Source organism: Muscardinus avellanarius (assembly GCF_963383645.1).
Source record: "Muscardinus avellanarius genome assembly, chromosome: 2".
Taxonomy (NCBI): domain Eukaryota; kingdom Metazoa; phylum Chordata; class Mammalia; order Rodentia; family Gliridae; genus Muscardinus; species Muscardinus avellanarius.
The window spans coordinates 98,199,994-98,214,720 of NC_137787.1; positions in this window are offsets into that span (position 1 = coordinate 98,199,994).

Below are 14,727 nucleotides of genomic sequence, written 5' to 3' on the forward strand. Positions count from 1 at the left end.
TAATTACAAAAATAAAGTGCATTCCATTTTAAAAGCTTACATTCAAGAAAAAGTAAGAAAATAGATACCTTTTTTTTTTTCTTTTGGTGTTACTGGGGGTGGAACCCAGAAGCTTTCTACCTCCAGGCTATACTGCCAGACCTATTTTATATTTTATTTGTAATCAGGGTCTCACTAACTTGCTGAGAGCCTCACTAAGTAGCTGAGGCTGGCTTTGAACCTGTGTGATCCATCTGTCTCAGCCTCCCAAGCGCTGGAATTACAAGCATATGCCACCAAACCTGGCAAAAATAGATACCTTTTGTAGACATTTTAAGAAATAAAATAGATAGTAATGATGTTAGTCTATAGTCCATTCTGCTTGAAGTTGCAGAGAAAAATGTAATAACTTTTTATAAAATTATATATGTATATTACATATACAGTGTATTATATATATGTATATATATATACAGATATATAAATTATTTAGAGAGAATTATTTTATTTTTATGTGGGCTTATACTTAATAGTTACTCTAAAGAGCTTCATAAGAATCCAGGATATCTAGACTGTATGAACAAGATAACATCATCTTTCCAAATGCTATTGACCTTTAAAATTAAAAAATACTTAATTACTCATTAATATTTTCTACAATGTAAGATTCTAAATATTTAATGTAGGAACAATTATCCAGTTAAACTGTAAATATCGCTTTGTGTTCTCTTGATTAATTATGCATCTACTGTTGCAAAGGAACTTATTGAAAAATGTGTCCACCGTTGACATGAAAATAATAACATGTTTATAAGCCTATAAAATTTTCTGGCATTCTCTTCCATTATATTTTATAAGTTTTCATTTATCATGGCTGTGCATTGACCATTAGTACATTGCTCATTCAATCGTGGAGATCTGGTACAATGTGCATACTATCATCTTGTGTCATCTCTACTTCTCAAACGAGTAGAGTGATAACTGGAGGGAATTTTTCCAAATTAAGTTAAAATGCAAAAGATATTTTCAGATTTTTTGTTGTTGTTGAAAACCACAAGGAAAGTTGCAGGAACAGGTTTGAGCAATGGAAAACATGTCTTCTACTAGCACGTTCAAGGGTGTGTGTGTTGGTATGTTCATGTTTGGAGATGATCTAAACAGATCAACATGGCCTTAAGAGTTCTTGAAGTATATTTCATTTATGATTATCCTACCTTTGAAAAACATATATTCATTCAATCAATACTGTATACCCCCAGCTAGGTGTGGTGGCACACGCTTGTAATCCCAGCATTTGGGAGGCAGAGACCGAAGGATCGCGGTTCGTGGCCAGCCTCAGCTACTTAGTGAGGCCCCCTGCAACTCAGTGAGACCCAGTTTCAAAATAAAGAATTAAAAACTAGGGAAAGGGAAAGGGGTGTAGCTTGGAGGTCGAATGCCTCTGGGTTCTATCCCAGACCTGCAAAAAAGAAATACTATATACCTCCAATATCAAAAGAACAGGCAGAAATTGATATACATACTGTATAATGAACAACCCAGAGAAATGGGCAATTCCATTGGGCTGAAAACCTTTGTTTCTATATTCTAATTATGTCACTTTATACAATAAATTGTTGTAAACTACAGTCATCCTACTGTGCTGGAGAATACTAGAACTTATTCCTCCTGTCCAACTGTATTTTGGTTCCCATTATCTGGCATCGCTGTCTCCCCACTACCTGCTACCTTTATAATAATCACATTCCACTCTCTATTTCCATGAAATCAAGTCTTTTAGCCTCCATATGTAAGTGAGAACATATGGAATTTTTCTTTCTGTTCTGGATTCCTTCACTTAACATGGGTTTCTCTGGTCTAATCCATGTTGCAGCAAATGGAAGTATTTGATTCTTTTTTATGGATGAATAATATTCCATTGTTTGTATATATCATTTTTCTTTATTCATTGATTCATTCACAGAGAGCTTAGTTATTTCCATGTCTTAACAGCTGTGAATAGTGTTGCAGGTCTCTCTGGTATGCTGACTTCATTTCCTTTTTATATATCTCAAGTAGTGAGAAAGCTGGATCAAATGCTAGCTCTATATTTAGTTTTTGGAGGAATCTGTTTTCCATAATGGCTATATTAATTTACATCCCACCAATAGCACACACAAATACTTTTAAAATGATAAACTGGACAAAATACAAAATCAAAAAATTCAAAGAGCGATTTTTCTCAGAGACAGAACAAAAGTTCACTGGGTATCCTGGCAATTTGCCAACGAAAATTTTACATTCAGAAGTTTAATTACAAACTTAGATAAGTGGATTATAATGAAAGATATCTCTAGCAAGGGAGCACAGACAGATGCATCATGAATGCATTAAAGAAAACACCAGAGAGAGAACTTTCCATCAGCAGAAAGATTTTAATTAAACAGCAATAGGACAGATCTCTTCTGTGAAATGATATCACTTTTACCCACAGTTCATTAAAACTATTTACTGTATTATTTGAATCTATTCCACTCTGGAAAGTATGTTTAAACCTTCCACTCTCAGGTAAGAGGGCAGAAAACTGGCTATGAGGAAGGCAAGAGTTCACTGAGGAGCTGTGGGTTTGGAAAAGCATCTGAGTGCTGTCCTTGGCAAACCACTCCTGCCATGGCCCTGCCCTGCATGGAGACCCATGGGCTTCAGAAGCACACAGGTGAGCCAACAGTTAGCACCAGGTGTCCACTGAAGTAGCAGGGCCCAGGGAGACAGCTGAGAGAATGGCATGGCTGCTATTTTATTCTTGGCATGAACTAAATTATTTACTTGGGAGACTATCATATTGGAGGTATGCATTTTCAAAAGCTTCAACAATATTCCTGTGGCTCCTGTGGAGTCTAAACAAGAGCTTGGAGGGCTTGCATTTTCCCCATTTGTTATTCTTAGCTTATTGCCCAACATCTAGACCCAGTGGGTATATAGATGTTCAATAAATCAAGGAATAAATGAAGAAAATATATACAGCAGGATGTAATCTGTTCTAATAATTAGGATATCATAAGATTAGAGTGGACAAAAAACAACTAGGCTTGGAGAGCCACAATTCTCGAAGACTTAGGGAGAAGTGTTCCCCAGTTATGGTCTTTACAAAGAACTGCAAAATTCCATTTCTCAGAGGCTACCTAAAACACCCAACTTCTTTCTATTCACCCTATCAACACTTTCAAAGCCCTGTGGATTTCAAAGCTGAAATGAGGACCAGCAGATACAATGTTAGAAGATCTCTAAGACTTCAAACAGAAATTCTTTTCTGAATGTGACAGTACATGGAAAACGAAATGACAAACTGATGTCTTAGTAAGCGTACCTTAATTAATGATTAAGTAAAGTTCTTATGGAAAATAAATAGGTTATATTCCTTGAGCTAAGAATCTTAATTTCAGATGCCTTATCATTTCTAAAATAGTAACTTGGTTTTCAGATTAAGAGTGAAGTTCAAGAAGCTTCAAAGACCTAGGCTTTTTCAAATAGCGTGCCTTAATATAATTATTTTCTATTAAAGTTCAAAATGTATCTTCCTAAAAACTTGATTTTTGCTGTATCAGAACACTAGATACTAGCAGTGGCACAGACAAGACCTCTGTCAACCGGGGGCAAAGAAACAACATTCAGAAACCTGACAGTCAGAAAAAGATGTCTGTGGGAAGAAAGCATTTACTGGAGAGAGAGGAAAGAAATATTACATACTTATTAATGTATTAAAACAAAAATGACAAAAATCAAAATGCATGAATACAAACAAAAGGTGGGCTTATGAAGAACTAGGTAAGTATCAAGAATGAAACAGACACTCTCAAAAATGTTTAAAAAAGGAAATCTCACTCTTCATATTTTGGGTACATCACTAGAAAAGTGACAATCACACTTACTCCGTGGGTGCTGATAATCCTTCTGGAGAACCAGAGGTAAAGTTTATCATCCAAAGAAGTCCAATCATACTTGCATGAAATTGTATATTTATGAGACAAAAAGTAGTAGAACATGTCACCCTGCATGTCATATGTCCCTTTGTTCTATGGACATAGCTGTACTTTAATCCTTCCTCTGTCTTATACATGCTTTTCATTGGTCACAGGATGGAAATGAAAATAAGCTGAGACAAGGTTGGATGGTGCAGTTCGGCCAATCTTTGCCACCACTGAAAAAATACAGTACAGTGACTCCGAGAGGATCAGCCATCTTCTGAGAAGAACACCATTTTTAACACTGTTCATTTTTATTATCAGCTTCCAGTGCTGATATCTTCCTAAAAGATGATGCTATCTTTTCCGAACAATTTCTAGTACATTCATTGTTTCTGTAACTTTTCTCCTTTTCTTCCTTTAGGGCAACCCTCCCTGCATTTTCTAACTCATAAGCAGAAGAAGGAAGGAAATACGGAAGTCAGTGTTTATATACGTAAGATAATATTGATAACACAACATGGGCACTTGGACAATCAAGGAATTAAAAAATCTTGGAAGAGGTGTCTATAACTCAAGGTTTCCCCACTATCTTTATAGGAAGTGAATATTTCCAACAACAAAGAATTAATTCAGTGCCCCACAAAGCGACCCATTGAAGTCTTGGACAGCTTCAATTATTTGTATGTTCATCTCAAATGGTAATAGTTGTTTTCCTTTCTTATTCTAAAGTCTTTAACCATAACTATTCCCTCCGGAGGTAGTGTGTATCTCTTCTCTCTGCTACATAATATAACTTCAGGCTTCATCTTTTCTAGACCAAATATGTCTGGATCTTTCAACCATTTCTCATTAATCACTGTTTCCATCCTTCACCAAAATAGCCTCTTCTTTAGACATGCCCTCAGGAGGCGAAGGGGAATTCTCTGAGGGATAATGCTATGAAACATGAGCAGCCGGCAGGTAAAGGGAGGTGGGTGGGACAATGTGCCAGAAAAATCCTAAGTATAAAAAATAAACTGGCACACACAATGGTTCATATCAGGGTTTATTATAAATGTTAATTAGAAACATAATAATGTTAATTAGAAAGGCAGTAACCCAAAAATGTATTACAGAGAACTGATTAACTTTGTTATTATCTTCTCAATAGAGTATGGTATAGCCATACTGCAGAGTTACAAAGAGAATAAAAATATTTAAAATATGTAGATAACTCGTAAAATCCCTCGATATTATATTTCACTAAAATTATGAGAAAAAAATCTATAAATTTTTGGAAGAAATGTACCAAAAATGTTAGTTATATGTGCATAGTAGAAATATGAGGCATTTTATTCTTCTTTGTCCTTTTACTTCTCAGCATCAAAAATTTTTTTCATTACAATGTATATTTCAGAATACTCCATTTCAGATACTTTTTAAAAAAATCCAGAGGACACACTGTGTGTACCCACACCAAATGGGGCACAATTTAGAGCACATACTGAGTGCTTAGCATAGTATCTGCTGCCTGCTGGGAGAAGCCAGCTCAGCAAGGCCCTTCCACTGTACTGTGTGGATTTTGGCAATTTGTCAGTGAAATGATGTTTTTCCCAGGAAGGGAAATAATCTTGCTGCAAAAGAAACTTTAATGACTCCTTTAAAAATAGTATTGTTTCCCCATGTAGCCATTCTTCTCCAAAGTAGCAAAGAGGGGACGTGCTTTCCCTCTGCTTTGTGCTCCACAAAGCTCATCTAAACTCAGAGTTACTGTCAACTTTTAATGGAAATGCCTGGAGCAAGACAGGAAGCAGACCCTTGGGCTCCATGGTCCCGTGTAAATAATCAAGGCTTGTTGCAGCAGAACTTTTGTGTCTTTTATCGTGAAAACTGGAATAAATGTAAATGATTTGCCTCTTTCAAGAAGGTAAGTTCAGCTTGATTTATTTGTGTTGAGGCATCTCCTGTTTGATAATGCCAGCTTAAAATCAAACCGAGATAGAGATGTGTAGTCCTTCTGCTTCCCCTCTCACTCCTAATCATTGTGCCAATGATGGGACTCACTTCCTAATTTCCTAATACAACCAACGCCATTGCAATGCTTTCTTCTCCCAATATTCTCTGCTGTGATTGGCTATCCATTAAAGAGCTGAGGTTAAATTATGCCACAGTAATAGTCACTGCAACAGCCAACCATCAGCTGATTTCATTTAATTTTTTTAAGTATACTTTTATGGGTGTATTGTAGTCTCACCTCATAAGGTACTTCAGTGTAATAGGGGCATACAGGCATGTTGCACTTGGTGATTTCACTTCATATAAGATGGATTTTGAATGCAAAAGGATAGGGATGGTCCCCTAGGTGCTGCTAAAATCTGGCATACACCTAACTCCATGGCATTATGTCTCAGAAATACAGCAAACAGAACCTCATGATCAAGTGTCCTCTAACACCATATTCCATATCAAACACTGCCATCAGCATGTATACAATAATTACCAGAATACATAGATAAAGGAGAGTTCTGGGCTCAAGTGAAAACCAGAAGGAATACACATTGACCCTTCCTTGAGGATGCTTATCAACCAATTGACCAATACTGGACAGTTAATAAGTAGAGGTTTAACTAACAAAGTAGCCTCTTTTAGTAGTCCATTTCCCATACAGACCACAAGTGTTCCCGGAGCTCCTAAAATGACTTCCAGGAGAAGACTTTGATCGATGAGGAGATGTTAGACAACACTGGAACATCAGCAAACAAAATATCAAGCAAAATAAGGCACAAAACAAAGTGTTGAGATTGGAGCTTTGGAAATAAGTTAGGCCCAAGTGATAAAAGATCTAAACTGTAAAAGCTTCTGATTTTAATTAAGAAAAGCAATGGTTTGGGGAATTTGGGCCTATTAAGTTGGTAGTTATTCCCATGATAGTGGAATATAGGGCAAGTTCTCCAAGAGAATGCAATACAGAAAGAGCAGGAGGCTCAGGGCCAAGCCTGTAGTCCATTCCTGTTTAGGAAGAAGAATAAGCAAATTTTGCTCATGCTGTCTCTTCCTGGTAAAATGCTCTTATTTTACTTGACTGCTTTATGAAATTTTCTGCAAACCACGTGGCCTAGAATAAATGGCTCTCCATCCACAGGATCTTCTAAAGTTCATCTGGACAGAGTTATTCATGGTCCAACTTGTGATCTCAGAGTGTGTTATGCAATAATTATTTATACATCTGTAAGCCCCACAGCGATAAAGATTATGCCTTATCAATTTATATGTTCCTAGCTCAGTGCCTAGCACAGAGGGACACTTAATGCTTATTAAATGTCCAGTGCCCAGCAAAGTAAAGAAAAAATATGATCTGATAGGGAGGAGGGGAATTAAAAGAATGAAATTATGTAGTATAACAGCACAATAACAATATCTGGACTTGAATTAAATGGAGTGCTGGACATGGAGCTGATGCTATTGGCTGAAGCGCTAGGTCCAGGAGCCAATGTGGGAAAGGCCAGACTACAGGGGCCCACACAACAGACTGTGGTGACCAGCCCTAGATGGCCTCTGATGATTCTCACCCCTGATATCCACTCTCTGTACAGCTCAGTCTCACAATGAATAGGAAATGTGAATGAAGGCCTGTGGCTTCCACGGCTAGGTCATTAAAGACAATGGCAGCTTTTGCCTTGCACTCCCTTGATCATTCTCCCTGGGAGAATCAGCTTCCATGTCATGAAGACACTCCAGAAACCCAAATGAGAGTTCACACAGCAAGGAAATGAGACCTATGGCCAAATGCAATCAGGAGAGTTTTTCACTTGTGTGTGAGTTCCCTGGGAAGCAGACACCAGCCTTAGTCAAACCATCAGAAGACTATAGCCCAGCTTCTATCATGACCACAATCTCATAAAAACCCTACACCAAACCATCAGTGAAGCTGCTCCCAGGTCCCTGGCCCATTTTTATATATATATATATATATATATATATATATATATATATATATATATATTGTCTTGTTTTAACTTGCTGAATTTTGGAATAATTTGTTACACATTAGTAAATTCCTAATCTTTCTATTGTCTAGATCTTCTTCAAAAATTGAAGAAGATAAGAATAGTTAATAATAGTAACTCTCATAGAGTAGAGAATTATTCTGCTGGTGGATTCAATATTTGAGAATGAGGTGCACCAGACTCAAAAGTTGAGAAATTCTGTCCTGGCTTACCCTGATTCTGGGAAATTTCCTTCTCCTCCTGAAACTCTGTTTCCTCCCCTGAAAAATGACAATATAACACTCAATATGCAGTATACTGTGACTTAAATGTAATTAGAGTCCTTAAGCATTTAACATGAGATCTGACACATAGTCAGAACCAACAAGTATGAATTAACTAAGAATCTAAAAAAAATACTTCAAAGAGAAAGCCAGATTAGGATATAAATGGAACAAAACATTATAGAAGGTAAAGTACAAGTTTATGAGATTTTAGAGTCAAAGTTTTGCCTCAAACAGAACATTCCTATATCAAATCCTGTCCCCTACATGTGACAGAATAGGGTCACCTCACCCCCTCAACAAAAGTTTCCCATCCTATTTACATCACCAGCCTCCTGGCCCATATCCTAATCCAAGATAAATTAATTCTTTCAATATATATTTAGTGAGCTCCTACTATACAGCAAGTACTGTTCTTAGGGATAAGAGAACAATAGTAAAAAAAATAAATTTAGAGCAGACAATGGTAGAGCTATGCAGCTGTCTGACAAACAGTATTCCACACAGAAGGAAGAGTAGGTACCAAAGCCCTGCAAGATGGAGGTCATAAAGCCAGGGTGAAGAGAGCAAGAGGAGAGAATAAGAAATTATTTCAGAAGACAACAGAGCAGGAATAGAGCATTCTGATGACTGCTGGTTTTACTATGAGGGAGAAGAGAAGCCACTAGAGTCTTTTGAACAGAAGAGTGGCATCCTGTGACTTACATGTTAGCAAGATTTATCTGGCTGCTGTGGTAAGAATAGACCGTAGGAGGAGTAAATATAGAAACGGGGACATTGGATTAAGACACTTGGAGTGGAGGTGGGAAGAATTATTTAAGTGCTAGAAATATTTTGAAGGCACTGACAACATGATGTACTGATGGATTAAATGTGAGTAAAAAGGAAGAATCAAGAATGACTCATTTACACAGAAGCAATTTGGAGAATGTGATTGCTACATATAGATGGGAGAAATTAGCAGAATAGAGAAATTTGGGATACAAGGGAGATCAAGAATTCAGATTTTGATATGAAGACTAAAATGTGTATCATACATCCAAGTAGAGAGAGCAGACAGGAGATTGTGTACATGACCTTGTGGATTCAGGGAAAACCTGTTGCTGGTGGCATAAATTTGGGAGTCATCTCTACAAACGGTCTGAGATTGGACGAGGTCCCCAAGAAAATGTGTGTACATAGGGGGAGATCAAGGATGGCATGACATCTCTATCTCCTTCAATTTCTCCCTCATTCCAATTTCTTGGCTTCCCAAGTTACTACCTTCAACTATTTACTTGAAGAATTTGAAGAAATTCTTTATTTGAAGAATTTATGTGAAGAAATTGAAGAAATTAAAGAAACCTCTTCTCCAAACCACACAAGTGTTAACCTGAGCTCCATGCTTCACTTTTTTGATACCAGACTGGGAGGCATGACTTAGTTCCTCTCTCTGCTACCTCCACTCACTGGTACACAATGAGCACCATGGCCTCACTAGGGTGTCTCAATTACTCCTTCCCATTTCTTTACACTGGTTCTGAGTAAGAAAAAATCCAAAGCAATTTTAGGGAGGCACTTTCCAATGAACCCAGAAACATCCCTTGTCTGTTAAAGGCTTGCAGAGTCTGCTGTTTGGATTACACCCATTCACAGCCATGTCAGCCTCCACTCAATCCCTTCATCTCATCTTACTGGCTGACTGCTTCTAAACTCATCTCTACAAACTTGTAAAGTCTTATATTCTCTCTTTTCTTGCTTTTATCAGTACAAGGGATTGAACCCAGTACTTCATGCACATCAGGTAAGTGTTCCACCACCATGCCACCTTTTCAACCATCTTCTATTCTCAAAGGAGTCTTTTCTTTAACTATTGGTTGCCACAGTCAGCATCTATTAACACATCTGCACAGAGCCGGTTAATTCTGAGTCTATCTGCTCTGCGCCAGATCCCATCATTTGAGTGGAGACTTTTTAACCCTAGTTAAGTGACTTTTAATACAGGTACATGTATAACATATCCTCACAAAGAATATTCACAGGCATGTGAAAGCCTCATTCTTTTATAATGGCTTAATGCTTGCTTGCTCCTTTTGAAAATAATGAAATTATGGTTCATCAAGATTAAGTGACTTCTCTAAAGACATGATTCATAGTTAGGAGTTATGACTCTTGATTTGCAACCCATTTGCACATCACTGTTAAAGAAATAACAAGTTGATTGATAACAAATGTCAACAGTAAGACACTACTAATTTCTGAGGACATTAGTTCATTGATGTACTGTAGCTAAAACAATCTCACATTCCTTCCCACACATGGGAAAGAAACAAGAATTGTCAGCCTAACTGGCGTTTCCAGGAAGGTCATAAGAACCCAGGGTTCAAACTGTATCTCTACTCCCGTAATTTGTCCTTCCCTGCTGTCACTCCCATTATGCTTCAATTAACAGCAGAAGCCGGGAGCGACTTGATGAACATCTGTCGCATCCACCTGGAAATAATTCAATAAGGGTGCACCATGGGAAGATATTATGGGACATCAGCCTAAGTTTTTTTTTTTCCTTTTTCACCATGGGTGGCAAGAGCAATTTGGATGATGGGAGGGAAAAGGATAGCTGATCGTTTGAAAACATTAGGTCAATTTCTTAGTGTGACATTCCAATACATATTTGAAAGGAACATAAAAATGCTAACACAAATGGACAGAACCTATGAAGCTATATGTTCACAATGGCACTACTATTTTATTTTGTTTTTATTTTATATGACTGCAAGAATATGTATGTTTATTTTAAGCCAGGAAGGAAGAGAGGACAGAAGTTTCCACATGAAGGAATGTACTGGGAGGATTGCCCTGGCATTCCTATTTTAGATAGTATAAATAAATTATGTGTTGACTGAAGCTGCTTTCAAGCAAAGTGTCACTATCTAAATAGTGCATATTGTCTAAAAGAACATACTTTTCGTGTATTACATAAGCATTTGACAGAAGGCCCAATGATGATCTGGAAATAGATAAAAATATGAAATATCATTAGCTTTATATTGTGTGGAATGAATAGACAATGGTAATAATGACATAAGATAAACCTTCAAGGGACCACAATTTGGCATGTCTACTATTCCCATATTAGATCCAGCTATCACCTACCTCATAGACCTACAGATTCTCTTTTAAATGGCCATTACTTTTAATTTTTTTTTTTCAAATCAGACATTTGCAGTTCCCCAAAGGAATGATTTCAAAACGTAGTGAAAATGTGCTGGCAACGTGTAGGATGCTATTTATTTAATAATCATCACTCTAAAATTGTTTTTTAATTAGCCTATCTAAATAACAAATCTGTGTTCACTTGCACTGTTAATTATTTGCCTCAAATGCTGTGCTCAACTATGTTTTTAAGACATCTATTTGAAACATTATTCCTGTTCAAAATAAGGAGTGCACAATGCAAGGTTTAGGAAGACAGGCTCTAGGAACTACAAATATTTCAGAATAAAAAGGCAGGCAGCCAGTGCATAAATACAATCACCTTCCAGCAATACAATGGGAAGCAGACAGACAAGAGAGGCAAATGTCTCTTCCCTACAGACGCTAGAACAGCAAGGATAGGTTTAAACTGCAGGAACAGGAGACAGGATTTAGTTTAGACAGAAAAAATGATACATCAGTATTCAAGAATGAAGAAACATTATTATGAAAGACATAACTCCATTTTCTTCTCAAATTATTTTAAAATTGAGATTTTTGCGATGCTTTGTTAGAGTCATCTATGTCTCTACCTGGTAGACCTACAAACTGCTCCTTCAATATATGGTTCCATCTCCACTTGACAGACTGGATTTATTTTAACTAAGCCTATATTAACTCATATAGTTCAATATATAACTTATAATAAGATGGAATTATCCAATTCCAATGATATAAATTAGCACATTTTACATAGCTATAGAAACACATGATAGACACTGAATAGGATAGAGCCGAGTGTAAAATTAAAAAAGGGAAAAATAAAACATGAGATGCCCAGGAGAAGAACTTAGAGAAGGGACATCTGCCTTAACACTTTCAAGCCCAGGAAATAAGAAACAGAGTCACTGCCCCTTCCTGCTGCATCTAATTGGAAGTACAGCCTGTGGCTTTCCATGGAAGGACCAGCCAAGTGGGATCCAAATGCTTCCACCCCAAGGCCTGAGCTTATGGTGGACATACCAAATGTTTCACGGAGAGCCTGACACTGGGGATTCAAGAAGAGCACTTCATTTTGCCTCTTATCCATTTTAAACTTGGTCACGTAATTTCATGAACTGGTATTTCCTAAATGTTAACAACAATGTAAAATCAATGTGGCCAATTGAAGATTTGAGATTTGACTTTTATGTTTATACATCAAATAATCTTTAGTAGATGATAAGCTATATTTCTGGTGACTGTTGAAATAAAAATAGTCAAAATAAAATGAGAATGATTGAAATAAAATGAATTTCTCAAAACAGAGCAACATCACATCAAGAAATTAATATAGGCTTAAATTCTTAAAGGAATGAAAATTAAGCATGTCATAAAAGTAGTTTCTGAAATCTTTGGTGTTCTCTTTCCCATTAGAAATAATATCAATATGGAAATTCAAGGAAAACAATTATTAGGAATTCCAAATACTGCTTAAACAGACAGCTTAGTATAATTTAGTGATTTATCTCTTCAAGAGCTAAGTAAATTGACCTAAGTTCAAGAAAAAAAATTAGCACTGACATTAAAAGTCATTTTTAAGAAAATCTAAAACATAATCATGACACTGAATGAAATAATCAGAGCCTTTTGGTGAATTATTAGAGCCTCAGCCTCTAATGTACATGATGTACATTCATAAACATATCAATGACAATCAGCAAGCCAAACATGAGAAGGAGGGAAGGGGGAGAGAATGAGACAGGAATTGGGGAAGGGCTAAATGAGTGATGTGTGCATGTATGCCTCTACCATCTTGTTCCTCATTAAGAAGTATGACTACAATACACCAATAAATTTTTTTAAATGTGTGGTTTGAAAAACCCTCAACAGTCAGCCCCTTGCAGGTGAACCCTCCCAGTTCCCTCTATGTTCATACTTACCTGGTTCCATCTTGGCAGTGTGGGGAATCATTCATTAGACAAAGATTCTATTAAGAGTCTACATTATATAATGCCAATCACTGTCCAAGAGAAGATGTGTCCTGCCCTTCTTTGGCATGGAGCGAAAATAGGAGTAAAAAATATACAAAATTCCTTCTGAAATGCATAGATGAAGGAGATAACATACAGTGGTATGACTGAGAGTGAGGATGACAATGTGGACTTGAGTTGTTTACAAGGAAGAAACTTCTTTGAGAAGATGACATGTGACCTGATTCTTCAATGATAAGGAGGAGCCAGACTAAAGATCTAAGGAGGAGTAGAAAAAGAATCCAATAAGTGGGAAGAATTATTGCAAAGACCAAAAGTAGAGAATGTGATTGGTGCCTGTGAGGGCAAAAAGATGCTCAATGGGCATCCCCAAGGATTTGATTATACCCTTCCCAGATACCTGAGGTGGGTCACAGTAAACGAGGAAGAGGACAGAAGAGAGAGTGACAACTGGGGGAAACAGGCACGTGTCAAGTCATATTGATACTTTTCAGTCATAAGTAGCTTAAGTTTATTCTAAGATAATGTGAAACTTATAAGATTCTAAATGATATTAGTATGGGGATGGGTGGACGACATGATCTAATGCATACTGAAAATAGTGATACACTGTAGTCATTATGTACCCATTGTTCACTTTATACATTTATATGATATCCAAATAAAATGCATACATAAATATGTAGAAAATCAAAGAGAGAAATCTTTGCCTGAGCAGCAAGATTTCTAAAGGCATGAGCGTTCTGAACTTCTGTGTTCAGAAAAATGCAGAAGCAAGCCAGGCATGGTGGCGCACGCTTGTAATCCCAGCATTTGGAAGGCTGAGACGGGAGGATCACAGTTCTCAGACAGCCTCAGCTACTTAGTGAGGCCCTCTAAAACTCAGTGAGACCCGGTTTCTAAATAAAGAATAAAAAATAGGGTAGGGGGTGTAACTCAGAGGTCAAATGCCCCTGGATTCCATCCCCAGACCTACAAAAAAGAAAGAAAAAAGAAAAATGCAGAAGCAGCCACAAATTCATCTGATGAAAACTAGAGGAAAAATACTTTCTAAAACTGGCAGACCACACTGGGGTTAGTTATTTGAATACAGTGCCTGAAAAAGGACTTTCAATATATGAAAGAGAGATTTAAAAGAAACAAACAAAAAGTCCTTACTGACCATCAACTGAGGTGGAGGCCCCAGAAAACAGTGTGAAGAGAGATGCTATGATCCCATATACTCCAGTAATGGACTGAACCAAGGTGCCCACTGCCTCCATGACTAGTACTCCCACATTCCTACCTTTACCATGAGTCAGGAGTATAAAATATCACCATAGAACCCTAGGTAGAGAAGGGCAAAAGAAGAAAAAATTTAAATAAGACAAATTTAAAACCAACTGTTAGACCTGGGTGTGGTATGCATACC